At 37.9% G+C, this 18,349-nt stretch overlaps 1 protein-coding gene across 1 annotated transcript in view; it reads right to left on the bottom strand.

The window, feature by feature from the left end:
• Window positions 1-17,963, bottom strand: part of LOC125236252 — a 164,842-nt gene extending 146,879 nt beyond the window's left edge. The window contains exon 1 of the mRNA XM_048142944.1: window positions 17,873-17,963. The gene's annotated coding sequence lies outside the window, so the exon portion shown is untranslated. The remainder of the gene's footprint in view (window positions 1-17,872) is intronic.
• Window positions 17,964-18,349: the final 386 nt, after the last annotated feature.

The following is an 18,349-nucleotide window of genomic DNA, read 5'->3' as shown; positions in this document are numbered from 1 at the left end:
CGGGGAGCAAAATTTGACGTATTTTAATTATAACCCGTCACATTTCAAAACCCGGTTTTAAAAGCGTGTATATTCGAGCTATTATATTTTATGCAATCTTTATTTATTTTCAATCTCCTATTTTACTGAGCAAAACTTGTAACTCTCGATCCATGAGGTCCCAGCGCGCCCAAGTTTTGCAAGAATCGCTATGTGACTGATTTTAGCTAACTATTAAATTTTATCCTTAGTCAACATATTTTCTCATGACATTCAAATTGGTTATTCTTTAATTAAAGGAAGCAATTGTCAAACTTTGCTAGTGAATCAAAATGATTCAGCTCAATATATCGATCACATGACAAGTTGCGAAATCACGATGTCAAATTGTGTCCCTGAAGACACTTTTATATTAAAAACTTTCATTGAACGAGCAATCATTAATGTTTGCTAGTGCATTAAAATTGAACTCAGTGTATGACGCCGAACGTGGCAGCCATATAACAAATTGCGAAATCACGATGTGAAATTGTGCCCTGTAGACACGTGTACGGGTCATTTGAGCCCGTCCAATTTTATAGATAATGGGCCTTTGGTCACGTCGTTGGCTTGGTGATGTCCTGCGAGATTAACGATGCCTGCATCGTATTTTAAAATATGGGTGTTGGGGTTGACGTGGTATCTGAGAAAAATTTGCATTGTGAATTTAACAAGTTCGACTTGTTGCGGTTTATCCGTTTGAATCAGCCAAACGTATGTTTAAAACAATATGTGTCCGGTTTTTTTTATAAAATCGACTTGTTGATTCAAATATATTTAATTGCCGATTCAAATGACAAGTAGCTTGTTGTTTGAACCAAAAAGCACGTAGGCGCTATTTTAACCAAAAAACTTGTTGAACGAACATGAAAACTGGTTGTATTTTCTCTCAGTGATATATAAACAACACAACAAACCAAGCTAAGTGAGCTTTCGGCGTTGTGCAGAAAATTATCAGTTATGGGTTACTACCTATCTTTACCGATAATTTAAATTTGATGTGTTTTTAACTTAAACTATCGTGATACATGTCAAACATTAGGAAAAACCTGTCTACTAATACCTACAGTACCTGTAACTATATACATACACTGATATTTATGTCCTAGGTTCTATCTAGGTTTAGGTTCGGTATTTTCTAGGTTTTTTCTTATGTATACCAATGATTTTGAGCGTCCTGTAAAAAATTACTGTCTCGTCCAGATTTCAACTCACGGCCTCTAGACGGCCAGGCCTCGTAGCCGAATAGCATTTTCTGCGACGCGAAACGCCACCGAAACGCCGCAGAAATGTAGTCTGGCTCTGTCGCGCCAATACGCAAGAGCGATAGAAGCTGTGAAAGAGATATTATCGTGAGCGTTTGTGCATTCGGCTACGCACACAGGACTCCATAGCAAAGATTTATGTTTGTTAAAATTTTAAATATTGAACATTATGTATGAATTTCAAGTCTTATTTTGTATTAATTTTTAATATTCTGTTACGCGTTAATAAAATTTTTAATCTTTTTGGCACTTAACCCAATTATTACAAAAGTAGAATGAGTAAAATCTTTCCCATCACGGAACAATGGTGTTCCGGACCTTTGGGAGGCGTGCGCGGGGCCGAAGCCAACGCGTAGAGGCCCTTTCGACACTTTAATGAAATGTAAGGGGTACACCGAACGGATGTTGCCCTTGCCCGTATCATGGGACACACGCAGAGGCAACACCCGCCAGGGTGTAAGGACTATTTGAGAGTTAATGGAATCTAAAATGAACTGGTCTATTTTGATGAAAGTGATGGACTAAATACTGGGCTATGGATAAAAAACCGGACGCCTGCCTAATAAAACGGTATCCCCACAAGATGGGCCCCCACAAAAAGCGACATCCAAGATGGCTCAAGGGCAACACCGGTGTGAGAACTCAAGGGTGTCGAGAGGTGTACACCGCTTTCTGCCCAGTGGCCGTTAAGCCACTGTACCAACTCGCGTCTTATGCAAATTTTCACTTCAAACCCTGGGGCATGTAGCCCTAACGACCCCACTCTGGACGGCCAGCCAAGGCAAGCCAGAGGTAGAGAGTCCTGTCCCACCCACCCGCCTTACGGGTAACAGAACTCCCCAGGAGCACTCGGGTACGTGGGGTCGCTGTTCCCCAACAGCTCGCCACAAGCTGCCCTGCGTTGACTGATTGCACTGGTAAAACCAATGGGCGATGGGGTCGTCACATCCCATTATTATTTCGCACAACAATGGGCACAATACAGCGCAAGCGACTGAAATACTCGTGCCTTGTTAAATATGCCTAATGGGCGTTGCATATATTTTTCACGCGTTCATAGTTTGTTTTTTACAGCAGGTCTGTTGTGCATTAAGCATACTTACTCAATCACAATTTCAGTTATCATCAATCTGCAAACATTTTCCCATTTATAATATTAGTATGGATATTTATCTACCGAATAACGATTATTACGGCTAAGTACTTACGATTTTAGTTATAACCTGTACTTTGATTGTAAATAGATCGCCACTTTTAAACAAGAATTTGCCTACTAAAAATTGTCTTGCATTCCGAAGCTCATCCAAAACCCTAATTGAATTCTAAACTAAACTAGTGTACAATGTTAGATATCACAAATATGATCTTATTTCTACTATGCGGGTGGTGTGGTTCTTAACTTTTATACATTTGGTTACATTCACAATATGCTAGGAAACGTATCCTTTGCAAATATTTATCGCATAACTGTGTCATATCACTCTTACATCATATGTTTCTACATACATATTATATTATAGGATAGAAGTGACATATCATGCTCAATTTTGTGGGTCACAGCTCTGCCCAAGAATTTGTCCCATCCATCATGGACTTCGGTGACCGATCGCTTGACTAACTCGTTTTCGGTATAAGTTTACGTTATATCACACCCTTTTATTTTGCGGTCCATAAATCTATAAATTAGTTAGGCATGTTTTGATGACAAAAACAATTGATTCATTGTTTTTTTTTATAAATCTATAAATTAGTTAGGCATGTTTTGCTGGAAAAATTAAATGATTAATTGTTATTGTTTCTTTTTTCGTATTTTTTTCTGTTTTATTCGTGTTATTTAATGGCACAAATTATATTTTTACCCCTTTAGGGTCCACTTGCACCAACCACTTACCTCAGGGTTAGTGCGCCGTCAACTGTCAAATTCCATATGTGATGGTGGGGTTTCATTCGTGTTATTTAAAACCTTCCTCCCCTTAAAAACATTCCTCTCCTATTCTCTTACCTCCAAAATCTGGTTTCCATACCAGCCAAACGTGTGTGAGTTGAATTTTAGCTACTCAAAAATGGTTTGATATACTTAAGTAAATCGATTTTCACTATAAAGCCTCGGTCAAACATGGGCGTTTTGATAGCTTAGCTTAGCGGAATGCGCGCTGAATACGCTCGCGCGGTCACACATAACACAGCGCGCGTTGTGAGCGGATGCGCTTTCAATACGCTCGCAATCTCCGGCGCACCGCCATCATTGAGCTCCGCTATCGCTGCGCTTTCAAAACGCGCATGTGTGGCCGAGCTTCATGACCGTCCGTAGTCAAATGACAATCCACTTTTTAATAATAATACAAAATCTCTCTCTTCACTCTGAGTTCCCGGATAATAGAAAAGTTAATTTGGAATCTCGATGAAAATAATAAATACAAATGGTAAACTGATTAAGCCTGTATTGTTTATGTTGTAATCTGCGAAATTTTGTTATTACTTAGGTTCCTGTCACAACCTATTATCTGAAAATTCCTGCAGAATGGAATTTGGAGCATATTTTTATTACCCCGCGGACAGCCGTGTCTGATAATAAAATTTTAGGAGCATGATAAAAGAACACAGCGAAAGCTTTTTCTGTGTATTTCAAGTAAAAAGCTTATTTAATGTACAGTAAAATTACAAGATTTTAGGTAGTTTATTTCAACTGGAGTAAACACTCACTAGTTTTTGTTACTGGAAAGTACTCATTAAGGGATATCATGAAGCTAAGTAACAAAGATACGAGAAATATTGAATTGAATCCCGGTAAGGATATTTATTTTTGTGATGAACACAGATATTTGTTCCTGACCCATGGATGTTTTCTATATTTTACATACATTAATTGTACCTAATTGACCTAAACCGGAAATTAATTAAACAGTTTGTATTTTTATGGTTTTGGATAAGGGTATATTGGGCGTGAGATTAAATTAAATACAAGGCAATAATGGCGTTATTGTTGCCTTTCAAAAGCGCAGAAAAGTTCAATATATTTTTCCCCTCACTAGCTAGGAAACACGTGTTTTGTCCTTTAATACCAGCGGGTAAAACCTCATTTTATCCACTAGTGGGTAAAGTAATTTGACCTTAAATAAAGTCAAATTAGCTGCTTTAAAATTGATAAAAGTAGGTGAATCTAGTAATAAAGATGATTTACCACCTGTGGAACTACTAGAAGCAGTGATAAACGCATTTTTTGCGTTGTAGTTTCCTCGCTATAATGAGGGGAAAAGTTTTGTGTTACACTCGGGTGCAAATGTATTTTACTTCTCGTGTGTTAAAAAACTCGCAAGTTCAGGATTCTATTCTCGAACCACTCGCTTTGCTCGTGGTTCAACTATAGAATCCTTTCACTTGCTCGTTTTTCAATTCCACACTCGGCGTTAAAGTTAAAATACAACTTTGCCCCCTTGTATAACAAATAACTGAAGGCATGTTTACAAAAACAACATAACTAACATTTTTTGCGGATTTGAGTTTTTGGTATCATAGCATTCGTCTAAGCAGGATCTATACGTAGAGCAAAAGATAGTGTCCAAAAATGACCCCAATTGTCCACACTCAGTCCCCAAAAATATACCCATTTTGCAAAAACTACATATCTACATTGTTTTTTACAAAAAGAACATAACTGTGAACTCTTTTTAGTTTACGTAACGTTTTAGGTTATGTAACTGGCAAATAAGTGTACGATTGTAAAAAAATGGAAACAAAACTATCGCGTTTGATGTACGTAATAACCTATCCAGAAGTTTCTTTCACATCTTAAAAATGAGTGGAAATAACATTTCATCCCCAGAATCGTTGAAAAGTCTTACCCTAAAGAATATTGCTAAAATTTTTAAAAATTAAGAAAATGCCCAAGAACATCAATTTAAAACGTGCTTATGAGTCTTCACTTCCCCTTAATCCTCACAAAGTAGGCGACTTGAGAAAATTGATGCAGTTTTTGGTCAAACCATCGAGCCATCAATTCTACCAATCAATTTTGTATAATACGTGTCAAGAATCGTCGTCTCTGGAGGTAGATAACGATGACAACAGCAGCGGATGTGAAGATTAAAGTAGATCCACTAGTTTAGTAAGATAAATGATAGAATACAAAACATAATTTCTATAGAAACTAGTTTTATTTTCTAACAAAAAGAACATAACTAACAAAATTTTACAAAAACAGCATAACTGACGAACTTATTTTTCATATTTTTTCTAAAAATAATTGTCTTTGAGATGTGTAATCGTGTGTTTCGGAACTAATGGCCACTTATTTAAATAACGTAAACAACGTTTATGTCCAATAGCTAATATATAAGAAGACATTTAGTTTTTTTCGTTTCCTGTAAATTCATGTCTAGTGTAGTTATGTTGTTTTTGTAAACATGCCTTCAACTATTTCTCAGGGACAAAATCCTGTCGCGACGTTAAGAGGGCTAAGTTTATCATGCTATTTAACGTCATTATTTATATCTGGCTTTTTCAAGCAAATGGCTACCATATTGTCACAGGTCGCTGTAACAGATAATTCGTATAAAGGTAGTTATACATAATTGGAAGTCATATGGCAGTCGCTTTCGTAAAACTAGCGCCTATGCCAAATCTTGGGATTAGTTGTCAAAGCGGACCCCAGGCTCCCATGAGTCGCAGCAAATGCCGAAATAACGCAAGGTGGATGATGAGTTAAACATTTATAATTATAATATATTTAAAATTGCAAACGGGACTTAATCGCGTTTACACACCAACCCTCCGTCGTTTAAAGGACGGCATTGTCCCGCATTGTCTGCTCCGCGACTAAGTCCCGTTTGCAATTTTAAATATGTGTAAAAATCGTGAAAGTTTAAATCAGTTTAATATATTTATTCATATTCGTATTAATTTCTTGCATCCTTTTTATTATTCCTTATGTTAAGCGACAATGCGGTATTTCACTTGAAACATAGTCTATAAGGTGACCGCGTAGACCAAGGAGTACCTTGGTCTATCAAAGTTGTCTTTAATAGAATTATGAATAAGCTTGTCCGTTCTCTGTAGGCTTGTGCCGTTTCGTTCGTTGATCGGAGCGCTCCGATCTCGTTCAATCGCTCCCACGAACTAGTTCGCTCTTTTAGGTCTTTTGCTCATTTAGTTCAGCCAGACCAGCGACCACTGCGGTCGGAAAGATCAGAACGAATGGGACCGAATAGTGTCAAAATGATACGAATAGTCCACAGATAGTAACATTCCGGGCCGAAAGGTTGTAAGTAACCGAAGTTTAATATGAAAACTTGTCTTTTTTTGTTGCTCTGCTAAGTAGCTCTCGCTCTCGGTCGGCGCAGTCATACATTCGTTCTCGATCCAAACCGCTCGCGCTCGCCGATCCTATACTGAACTAAATGAGCAAAGACCGATTCTCAGACCACGGAAAGATTCAGTTCATTTCGGTCATTGATGGGATTTTATTCCTAACAGTTCATAGTTCGTGAACGACACAAGCCTAGTTCTCTGGACATAGTCACTTTTGTTAAACATGGCAGAAATATCGATATTAGATATGGGCCAAATACGGACTTTGCTAAATACCACAGAATTAGATTTAGATAGAAGAAACGAGTTCATTTATTTGTATGGCGGCCGAGCGTGTCAGATTTTGTACTGAAGTTGTTACTTGCCTGTGATTTTAAATATGTCTCAGGCCCTTGAGTGTTGATAAGTTTTATGTTGTTGCAATTAAATATCATGTAACGAGGCATTTTTAATGTTTTTGTTGACTTCAACTTACAAAAATTGACGCCCGAAAGCTGCAAGCTGCGATTAAAGACGGACAACTCAGTGGATTTCACTGAGTTCATTTGACACGCTAAGTAGATACGTTTGCTTGATCTATGGTTTATATGACATCTGTGCTAAATACGAATATTCGGCCGAATATTCGGTTCATCTGTTACCAAACCGAACATTCGGCCGAATATTCGGTTAAGCCATATTTGAAATCCTGGCTTAAGAGTTAAAAACGTTTCAATGATTGGTAATGGGTACACATTTATCTTACTAAGGCTCTTAATGTTCGTATAATTTAGTGCATAAGAAAATATTGGTTTCTGTTTCTTAAAATAAGTTATTTTACTTTTTTTACAAAATTATTGTATTTTATATTTTAACGCATTTTTAACTCCCTTTGGTAGTTCCTTAAATGCTGAAATAGGATGTCATTATCCGATGAATTACAAAACAACTTACGCTATTTATGTAGGTACTTTGTTTATCTTATACTTTTAAATGAGCAATTCTTGTATATTTATTTATTTATTTATATATATATTTATTTACACTGACGATCTCGGAAACCGCTCTAACGATTTCGCAGAAATTTGTTATGTGGGGGTTTTTGGGGGTGAAAAATCGGTCTAACTTATCCTTAGGTCCCGGAAAACGCGAATTTTCGAGTTTTCATGCGTTTTTCTTCGCGCGCCATCTCGTGTGCAGTAGTTGTACTGTTAGGACAGAATTCTTTCGGTCTATGTAAGTACTATTTATTGCAAACACTAGATGGCGACACAGGTCAAGGCTAAAACGAATAGAAAATACACTATTTGAGTTTTTCTGGCGAAATGCGCGCCATCTCGTGTGGAGTAGTTGTGTTGTTAAGGCTGAGAATTCTTTCGCTCGATGTAGGTACTATTCATTTTTGAACTAGATGGCGACACATGTCAAGGATACGAAACAGAACCGAGCGAAGCTCGGTTGCCCAGATATTTTGGTAAATATTCGGAAATGTAACCGAACTGTAAGTTCGGCCAAATACGAACATTGAAAAACTTGCCAAATTTTCTGAATACCGAATATTTACCGAATATTTGGCCCATCTATAATCGATATTAAAGACGGGAAATCTTAGTTCAGTTCTGAATTCCACTGCATGTGACAGTTGGAAAGGCTTGCTGGGGCCCATTTCTAAAAGTTACAAGTTACAAGCGGAAGTGTCTTTCCAACTTGTCATAAGACATTGACAACCACTTGTACATTGTAACTTGTAGCTTTGAGAAATGGGCCCCTGGTAGAACGTTGCAGCTAAACGGATAGCTTCATTTTCACTATCAAATAAATTATTCAAATAACTTGCGATGCCGAATTAGTACTATACAAGTAATAATTTTTAAGAAAAAAAAACCGCCTTCCTTTGGGGTTCTGGTGATAAATACTTTCAAATGTTGGATTAAGTTATCAATTCGTCTGTATATTTTTAATGTTTGTTATTCGATATCTCCGTCATTTCTGAACCAATTTTGAAATTTGGATGATTCTGAACTTTCTGAAGTACTTACAGATGAGAGTGATTTTCAGAATGGAACTCTAACCAGGAGCGGCTCACTCTTCATCAGCAGTTCCACTGCACCAAATGTCACTGTTCTGGACGTAAGTGCATGCTGTTCTTATAAAAATACCAAAGTCACTATAAGTGTGCCGTTCAGATTTGAGGAGTTCCGTTCTGACCATCATGAGCAGTTCCACTGCACCAAATGTCACTGTTCTGGACGTAAGTGCATGCTGTTCTTATAAAAATACCAAAGTCACTATAAGTGTGCCGTTCAGATTTGAGGAGTTCCATTCTGACCATCATCAGGAGTTCCACTGCACCAAATGTCACTGTTCCGTACGTAAATGTATGCTGTTCCTGTAAAAACACAAAAATCACCATATGTATGCCTTTCAGATTTGAGGAGTTCCCTCGATTTCTCCAGGATCCCATCATCAGAACTAGGTTCTGAGAAAAATGGGACCAATCTGTATGCATATACATTCAATAAAAAAAAAAAAATCAAAATCGGTCCAGTAACGACGGAGATATCGAGGAACAAACATAAAAAAATAAATAAAAAATAAATAAAAATAAAAACCAGACGAATTGAGAACCCCTTCCTTTGAGATTTGGAAGGCGGTTAAAAAACATAAAAGTAAACGATCATCGTCTACACACGACCGAAGGGATCCTCCACACGTGTATTTTAAGAAGTTTTACAGTATTTGGCCCTTCGAAGTTTCGACAATCGATATAGGTACATAAAGACTACTGCGTACTAGCACGATAAAGTAGGTAGGTAGTACCTAAAGGCTGTTATAGAGGTAGAAAACCCATACGCAATCAGTCAAACGAAATAACTGCTATCTGTTACGGAAGCGTTCAATTTCGAACGCATATAAAACGAATAATTTGAAGCTGCCCGCAACTTGGTCGCCCGGGTGTATCTGAGAGTGATACAAATGCAATAATAGTTCATTACTAGGTACAGAGGCCGTGAAGTATATATCTCATCATCATTGGCCACTGCATCCCTGACGGATGATTTTTGCAACTCTGTATTACTAGAAGAAGCGGTTGAACCGCCCAACGCCTTTCCTCTTATCGAAAGAATCGTACATAAGCCTATCGCTGCTCGACACTTCTTGCCGCATACGTCACATGTCATAATTATTTATATTTAGTCTCTAAAGATGAAACCAGGTTATCAGCAGTCATCCAAAAGTTGTATTAATTTATACATTCATTAATTAAATTAAATACTTACATAATTATAATACATAATCTTTATGTAGAAATAATCATTTTGATATCAAGTTCCTCCTCCTTATTTTGATCTTTTTAATGCAATGTGTACGTGCCGCCACTAAACCTAGGTCCTCACAGAAAACCAGCGCTGCGGGTTGCCGTGGCACCATGCTGAGTGAGGGTCCTATTTAGCGTCCATTGTATGTTTTGTTTGCATGCCTTCTTCTTTTTGTGTGTACCATGTTGTGACGTTAAATAAATGAATTCTATTCTATTCTATTCTACATTTAACCTCAAGGCGTTGTTTGGTTGTTCGAACCAACGCGTTAGACTGCGACCCTTTTTGGGGTTCCATACCTCAGAAAAAAAAAGATCTTATAGGATCACTCGCGCGTCTATCGTCTATATCAGTCTGTTGTAGCCTATTTTCTCCGTAAACATTAACCCGATTAAGGCTCACATATTTATTTATCTTTCTTTGCACCAAACAATTAGTGACCATAAATTAAGCTTTTCCAGGTCTCCAGTCTTCTTCACCGTGTGTAGCTCAGCACAAGCCTTATTAAGTAATTTAAGGTTAATTCTCTTTCCGCTCTCAATTCCGTACGAGTACAGTTAATATTTGTCTCATTTCCTCTTCGGTATTTTCACCGCAACTGACATGAAGTAATAAAATCAACAACGCTCAATAATTTTAATAAAATTACAAACTGAAAATATTGAACTTTTCCTCTCCCTTGCCAGTCTGAATCAAATTCGAACGTATGAGTGCACTGATAAATATCAAGGCGTGTACACAAGATGCCAATCGTTCACGCTCGATATCCATATCATAATATTATCTTTGGTTACCGCGATAGTTACTCATGAAATAAAACTATTGAAACGGATTAAATCGCATAATTATAATGAATTTACAATTCATCCCGACGTTTCGAACACTTTACAGCATTCGTGGTCAACGGGTGACTGAGGAAAAATTACAATGTGCAAAAGCTACCCACATACACGAAATATTAACGAACAATGACCATAAATAATATTGTCTTCAGTTACCGCGGTAGTTACTCATGAAATAAAACTATGGAAACGGATTAAAAAAAAAATAAAAATAAAAAAAAAATAAAAAAAATAAAAATCATTTATTTCAGAAGACAGGTTCCATAATATGGTTAGTAGCTCTAAAACTTAATAACTATGTTAGACTAATTTAGTACAAATAAAATAAAATATTAACACAACACAAACAATACTTTCACGGATCCCTCACGTGCAGATCCACGAACCGGCCAAGGACGGGCGAGTCCAGCCTGTCTGCTATCATCCGCAGGATGCTGTTGCCGCTCTCTCGCACACGTCTTATTACGGACGCCGACTTTTTGCGCATTATCGCATAAAAATCATCGACAGCGGCGTCCGCAAACATGCCCGACGCGCTACAATGGCGAGGGAGCCTCAACAATGCCCTGAATGCATTATTATACTGCACTCTAAGTGCACTGTACGCCCGCTGCGTAAAACCGACCCATAGACCACACGAGTAGAAGCTTTGGCAATAGGCTCTAAAAAGAGTAAGCTTTACAGGAACACTACAACGAGTAAATCTATGGGCCAGCATATTGCCACGAACGGACAGTGACCTTCGCTCACGTTCTATATCCCTGTCATCTTTAAGGTCCTCGGTTAGTACATGGCCCAGATATTTAAATTCTGGTACCCTCTTTAGAGGCATATTGTTTAGAAGAAGTGGTGGAATGTACAGGGGCAACTTGTTTTTACCTTTGAAAATCATGAACTCACTTTTTTTGACATTATACCTTAAGCCATGTGTAACCGCATACCTTTCACATATTTTTATTAGTTGTAAATCTCGCTTGCTACAGTTGTTGCGAAAGTGTTAGATAAAATACTGGATGTGCATCTTAGTCAACATATAAACCTGTGTAATGCACAGTTTGGATTTCAGGAAGGTTTAGGTACTGAGAGTGCCATTCTAACACTGAAGCATACTGTTGATTACTATATCAAGAGAAAATCGCCAATATACGCATGCTTCCTAGACTTGTCCAAAGCATTTGATCTTGTGTCCTACGATCTGCTTTGGGACAAGTTGGGGGCTACGGGCGTAGCACCTGAGGTGGTCAGTCTCTTTTCATATTGGTACAGTAATCAAAAAAACAAGGTTAGGTGGGCAAATGTCTATTCTGACGAGTTTTCACTCAGCTGTGGGGTCAGACAGGGCGGTTTGACATCTCCAAGATTATTTAACTTGTATATTGATCAGCTGATTGGCGAGCTGAGTAGCACATATATCGGTTGCCGGCTAGATAATATAAGTTTTAATAATATAAGCTATGCGGACGATATGGTGCTGCTGAGTCCGTCGTTCTATGGATTGCAAGTAGCCCCCAACTTGTCCCAAAGCAGATCGTAGGACACAAGATCAAATGCTTTGGACAAGTCTAGGAAGCATGCGTATATTGGCGATTTTCTCTTGATATAGTAATCAACAGTATGCTTCAGTGTTAGAATGGCACTCTCAGTACCTAAACCTTCCTGAAATCCAAACTGTGCATTACACAGGTTTATATGTTGACTAAGATGCACATCCAGTATTTTATCTAACACTTTCGCAACAACTGTAGCAAGCGAGATGGGGCGATAGTTCGCTTTATCTGAAATGTCCCCTGTCGAGTCTTTTATCAGCGGTATCACAACAGTTTTCATAAGGTCGCAAGGTAAGTATGAGTGGCGTAAACAAAAGGTGAAAAACATAGCCAATACTCTATTCAAATGCGGACCTGCGTGTTGCAGATGTTCTATACTTAGCCCATCATGTCCAGGAGACTTACCCCTTTTCATGCCCTTAATAGCGCTACCCACCATGGTTGGAGTTATTTCAATGACAGGAGTCATTGTAGTGTCTATTGGATTAAACATAGCACATGAATTTAGGGGTGAGTCTACTTTAAAACACTGCCCAAACATATTAGCAATATTTACAGGATCAGAAATACCTTCAACATTAACCGGCAAAGATATCTTACCATTTAACTTTTTTGTGCTTTTCCAAAACTTACTGAACTGCTTAGACGCATGCTGCGAGGCAAGAATATCCATGTCAATTTGTTCCTGATTGGCTTGACAAAACTTAAGTCTAGATTTAAAAATTCTTCTACTATGGCACATAGCCTCATAAATGGGGCCGCTCCTAGGTTTATTATGTAAGATATATGTGCGAAAATCTAATCTAGCCTGCTTATGCGCAGCCGACACATGCCTATTCCAGCCCCGCAGACACCTGTTTCTATTCACTCCACTTACAGTGTACTGTGAATTTATGTACAGTGAACTGTACATAAATTCATTAAATCGCGTATAATGAATTTATAATTCATCCCGACCTTTCGAACACTTTACAACGTTCGTGGTCAACGGGTGACTGAGGAAAAATTACAATGTGCAAAAGCTACCCACATACACGAAATATTAACGAACAATGACCATAAATAATATAGATTTTTAAGGCAGGTTCACACACTATTAATAAAGCTAGTTATACAATATTCAAAAAGCTGCTGCTATGCTGTAAAGTGTTCGAAACGTCGGGATGAACTGTACATAAATTCATTATACGCGATTTGATCCGTTTCCATAGTTTTATTTCTATAGTTCATGTCAATCGTGTCATTCACGAAGACGCGCCCACTCCCTAATAGTCGCTGAATAGTCTGAAACCTTTGAAAAGAGTATTTGTACTAGATTTCTACACTATAGATATGTGATCTAATTAATGTGTTCCACATTTGTATTACAAGCGATTAGGAAGAGGGGTGCAGCGCATCTTCGTGGAAGTCACCAACTAGGTACATGTAATGATAGCATATAATACCTACCCACCCAAAAATATCCTGTCATTTTCCCGCGAGCAAGATAACTCTATACGCTACGGATCTTGAAAAACATACCTAAATTATTTTTCTCAAACATGGTATGAAATATTGATGTTATGTGCCTTATAATTGGCAGCGAAGTATGACGTTGCAGGTGCGGCTAGGACGATTGATAGATAATGGAATTTCATACAAACCTTGCAGGCCAAGGCCGGCAAAGTCTTCTTTTTTAATTTCCAAACACAGATAATTGTGACATAACATCCAGGTATTTAGCCAATTAAAAAAAAACTATAAGGGGCTTTATAGACGTGCCGACTGCAACTGGTACGGGCCCTAGACAATATTTGATTTTGGGTGCGTTTTCATACAAAAAAAAATTTTTTCGTTTTTTTTTAATTTTTTTTTTAATTTTTTGTTTTTTTATAGGCGTATACGAAGTTTTAAAGGGGAACGAAAATTCGATTATTTTTGCGCTATGACGCACCGTTTAGGAGATACAGCCATCCAAAGTTACTATTTTCAGTAGACTTTATTTATTTCATACCATGTTTGAGAAAAGCACTATACATACCTCGGCGGGAAATGGGGTCATTTGTCCCGGCCTCTGTAGTAATGTACTATTTTACTAGCTTTTGCCAGGGCTTCGTACGCGTTAAATTTGAACTCCGTACAAACTTCCACCTCTCATGTTAGGGAAGTGGGGGGTTAGAAAGAGACAAAAAGCACCCTATGTCACTCTCCATTCCTTCAACTATCTCCACTTAAAAATCACGTCAATGCGTCTCTCCGTTTTGCCGTGAAAGACGGACAAACAAACAGACACACACACTTTTCCATTTATAATATTAGTATGGATGGATTACGTAGCTAGTCTTTCAGGCCGCTGCGCTAAACGAAGTCATCGCTGCCCGGCTCCATGCTAGTAAATAAATATATTAGCTCAGATGTAAATTGTCGGCTGAGGCGGAGTCGAAGTCAACAAACATGTCACAAAACATTTCAGCTATGTAATCTATCTATACTTGTATCGTGCGAACACTGAGTAACATAATTCCAATGTCATTTTAATGTCAATGTAGTGTCGTATTTTCGATTCGCCCGTAAGTCACGTTAGGGACAAGCAGACCAAAGGTCCATTGAAAGTCAGAAGTCTTTTTATAAATAATCTTCTCTAAATGAGACTTATGTATAGCCGTAGATAATAATGTGGGAATTTAGGAAAGATCGCAAGTTTTTAAATATCTATAAGTACCTACACTGAAATGAGTCGAAATAAATTTAAATGTACACATGTATTTATTATGTAGGAAAAGTAAAAATAGCAGGTAAAGTAATCGTGCCAAAATATTAACATTTAATTTTGTCGAACCCCGAATTTTATTTCATTAGATTTTATACGTTTGCTTCATTAAATGGGTTTTCTTTTATATACTTACTAGCTTTTGCCCGCGGCGAAGCGTTAGAAAGAGACCCTAGCCTATGTCACTCTCCATCCCTTCAACTCTCTCCACTTAAAAAATCACGTCAATTCGTCGCTCCGTTTTGCCGTGAAAGACGGACAAACAAACAGACACACACACTTTCCCATTTATAATATTAGTATGGACTAGCTTTTGCCCACGACTTCGCTCGCGTTAAATTCAAATATTCGGCATGCTCCATACAAAATTCCACCCCCATTTTAGGGAAGTACGGTGTTAGAAAGAGAAAAAACCGGCCAAGAGCGTGTCGGGCCACGCTCAGTGTAGGGTTCCGTAGTTTTTCGTATTTTTCTCAAAAACTACTGAACCTATCAAGTTCAAAACAATTTTCCTAGAAAGTCTTTATAAAGTTCTACTTTTGTGATTTTTTTCATATTTTTTAAACATATGGTTCAAAAGTTAGAGGGGGGGGGGACGCACTTTTTTTCCTTTAGGAGCGATTATTTCCGAAAATATTAATATTATCAAAAAACGATCTTAGTAAACCCTTATTAATTTTTAAATACCTATCCAACAATATATCACACGTTGGGGTTGGAATGAAAAAAAATATCAGCCCCCACTTTACATGTAGGGGGGGTACCCTAATAAAACATTTTTTTCCATTTTTTATTTTTGCACTTTGTTGGCGTGATTGATATACATATTGGTACCAAATTTCAGCTTTCTAGTGCTTACGGTTACTGAGATTATCCGCGGACGGACGGACGGACGGACGGACGGACGGACGGACAGACAGACATGGCGAAACTATAAGGGTTCCTAGTTGACTACGGAACCCTAAAAAAGCCTATAATGTCACTCTCCATCCCTTCAACTATCTCCACTTAAAATCACGTCAATCCATCGCTCCGCTTTGTCGTGAAAGACGGACAAACAAACAGACACACTTTCCCATTTATAATATTAGTAGTAAGTAGTCATCATCATCCTCCTTGCGTTATCCCGGCATTTGCCAGGGCTCATGAGGTCCGCTTTGACAACTAATCCCAAGATTTGGCGTAGGGTAGTTTTACGAAAGCGACTGCCATCTGACCTTCCAACCCGAAGGGTAACTAGACCTTATTGGAATTAGTCCAGTTTCCTCACGATGTTTTCCTTCGTAGTAGTATATATGTAGATATATATTTGGTAAATTATGTTATAAATTTACGATTAGCTTGTTTACCAGCCATGTCAAATTGTTTTTTCACATCACCCATTCAGAAAGTTGAATTTTATTTCCGGTTATGACGGATCAAAGGGGCAATTTTCTGTTCAAGACCTTTATGTTGAGTATAAAATATTAACGAAACGAAAAGATTTTGCACATAATATAGTCGATTGCATTTTGTTGCTTCTTATTTGTACATTATAGAATTTACGCGTTCATAATCGTTGTGAAAAGCAGTAGGTAGTATGTGTCACATGGTAGCCAAATACATAAGGTACAGCGGGGCAAATCTCGACTAAGGGGCAATTGTAACTAATCCATTTTTTCTATTATTACACTATGATGTTGAGTTCTACATGTATCCACTGAACACGCCTACCGTATATAACCGGTGGACACTCTATTTAATAATGCAAACATTGTAAAACATGAAAAAAATGGACCAGTTACATTTTCCCCCCAGTCGAGATTTGTTCCGCTGTACCTTAATGTTCATTTTGGTCGTTCCAAATCCATCACTAGACTTCGCTACGCCCAGGATTAAAATCCATACCTAATATTATAAATGGGAAAGTGTGTGTGTCTCTTTGTTCGGCAAAACGGAGCGACTAATTGACGTGATTTTTTAAGTAAAGATAGTTGAAGGGATGAAAAGTGACATAGGCTACTTTTTGTCTCTTTCTAATGCCAGCGAAGCCGCGGGCAAAAGCTAGTATAGAATAATTCGCTTTTAATGTACGCCTGCCTTCAATATATGTTATTTTCCTCACTTGTGACACAATCTGCTATTTGTCTTCTTGCGTAACTTCGAAGAGGTATCCTCTTGCCGTTACAGTTTTCCGTTCCCATGCTCTCTTTACACTTGCTGAAATAGATCGAGCCACTTTGCTACTATACTCAGGGTCACCTGCATCATCGAAAATGGAGAGTTAACCCGAGGTTAACCCACCATTTTATATGGAATTTGACAGTTGACAGCCCACTAATCATGAGTTAAGGGCGGGTTGCGGGTGGTGCAAGTGGCCCTCAGCAGTTAAGTACGAGTAACAGAACTGATTCACAAATCTTCGTCAAATCAATGAAACCTTTTAATAAACTTAATTATAAGGCATAGAAGATAATGTTTGTCATCTTATTCAAGTGTTAGGACTTGCATTAGCAACTTTATCCCTGGTATTATTATTTCCATAAAATAAAACATTTACCTACTAGATTTTATTAGAAACTAATTTAAACTGTGGGTAAGTTACTATTAAAAAATCAATAAAAAATCCTAACGTGTTGGCAACATGTGTTGTCAAAAATAAAGTCATTAAATGAATGTCATAATAAAACAAAAAAGGTCGAACTAATTTTCCTCTACAAATTAGATTTTTTTAAGCGGGAACTTTCAAAAAGTTTACGAAATAAATCAACCGTCCGCGCTGTTTATCACGTTAAGCCTTTAACTCTCCACGCAAGATTTTCCGTGCTCAATTTAAAAAGAAACGTGTTTTAAAATTGTCACTTACCCGGTGTTTCACACGAGCGCACTCATCACTTTATCACTCACTGAGCACGATTCACTTCATCCTCGAGGCACAGCGCGACGCGAGCACTCGGCCCGCGGTGGGTACAACTTCTGCTCCCCACTACAGCGCAGCAGCCTTCGCGTCTGCGCACAACCTACCCCTATTTACGAATTTTCGATTCTGGACTTTGCTATGATTAATAATTGGTAAAGCCAGTGTCGCAAAAACTTTTGCAGTTTATTTTAACGGGGATTTTCGTAAAGTTCTTTTTGAGATTATTAAAAAACTTTTCCTAACCCCTAAACACTCATTTTCGGCAAGTTATCAATTTTACTTTCAAGAAAGGAAAGCCAATAAGAGCATACATAGATCAAGAGAACGTTGTGTCGTATCAGGCTGACAAAAAAGGCCAAACACATGAATTGCTTCATCTTTATAGAAAATTTAACTATAATGGTATTTTGTTTATTACGAAAC

This window comes from Leguminivora glycinivorella, chromosome 2, assembly GCF_023078275.1.
Source record: "Leguminivora glycinivorella isolate SPB_JAAS2020 chromosome 2, LegGlyc_1.1, whole genome shotgun sequence".
In the NCBI taxonomy this organism is placed as follows: domain Eukaryota; kingdom Metazoa; phylum Arthropoda; class Insecta; order Lepidoptera; family Tortricidae; genus Leguminivora; species Leguminivora glycinivorella.
This window is presented reverse-complemented; position numbering and strand designations above follow the sequence as displayed.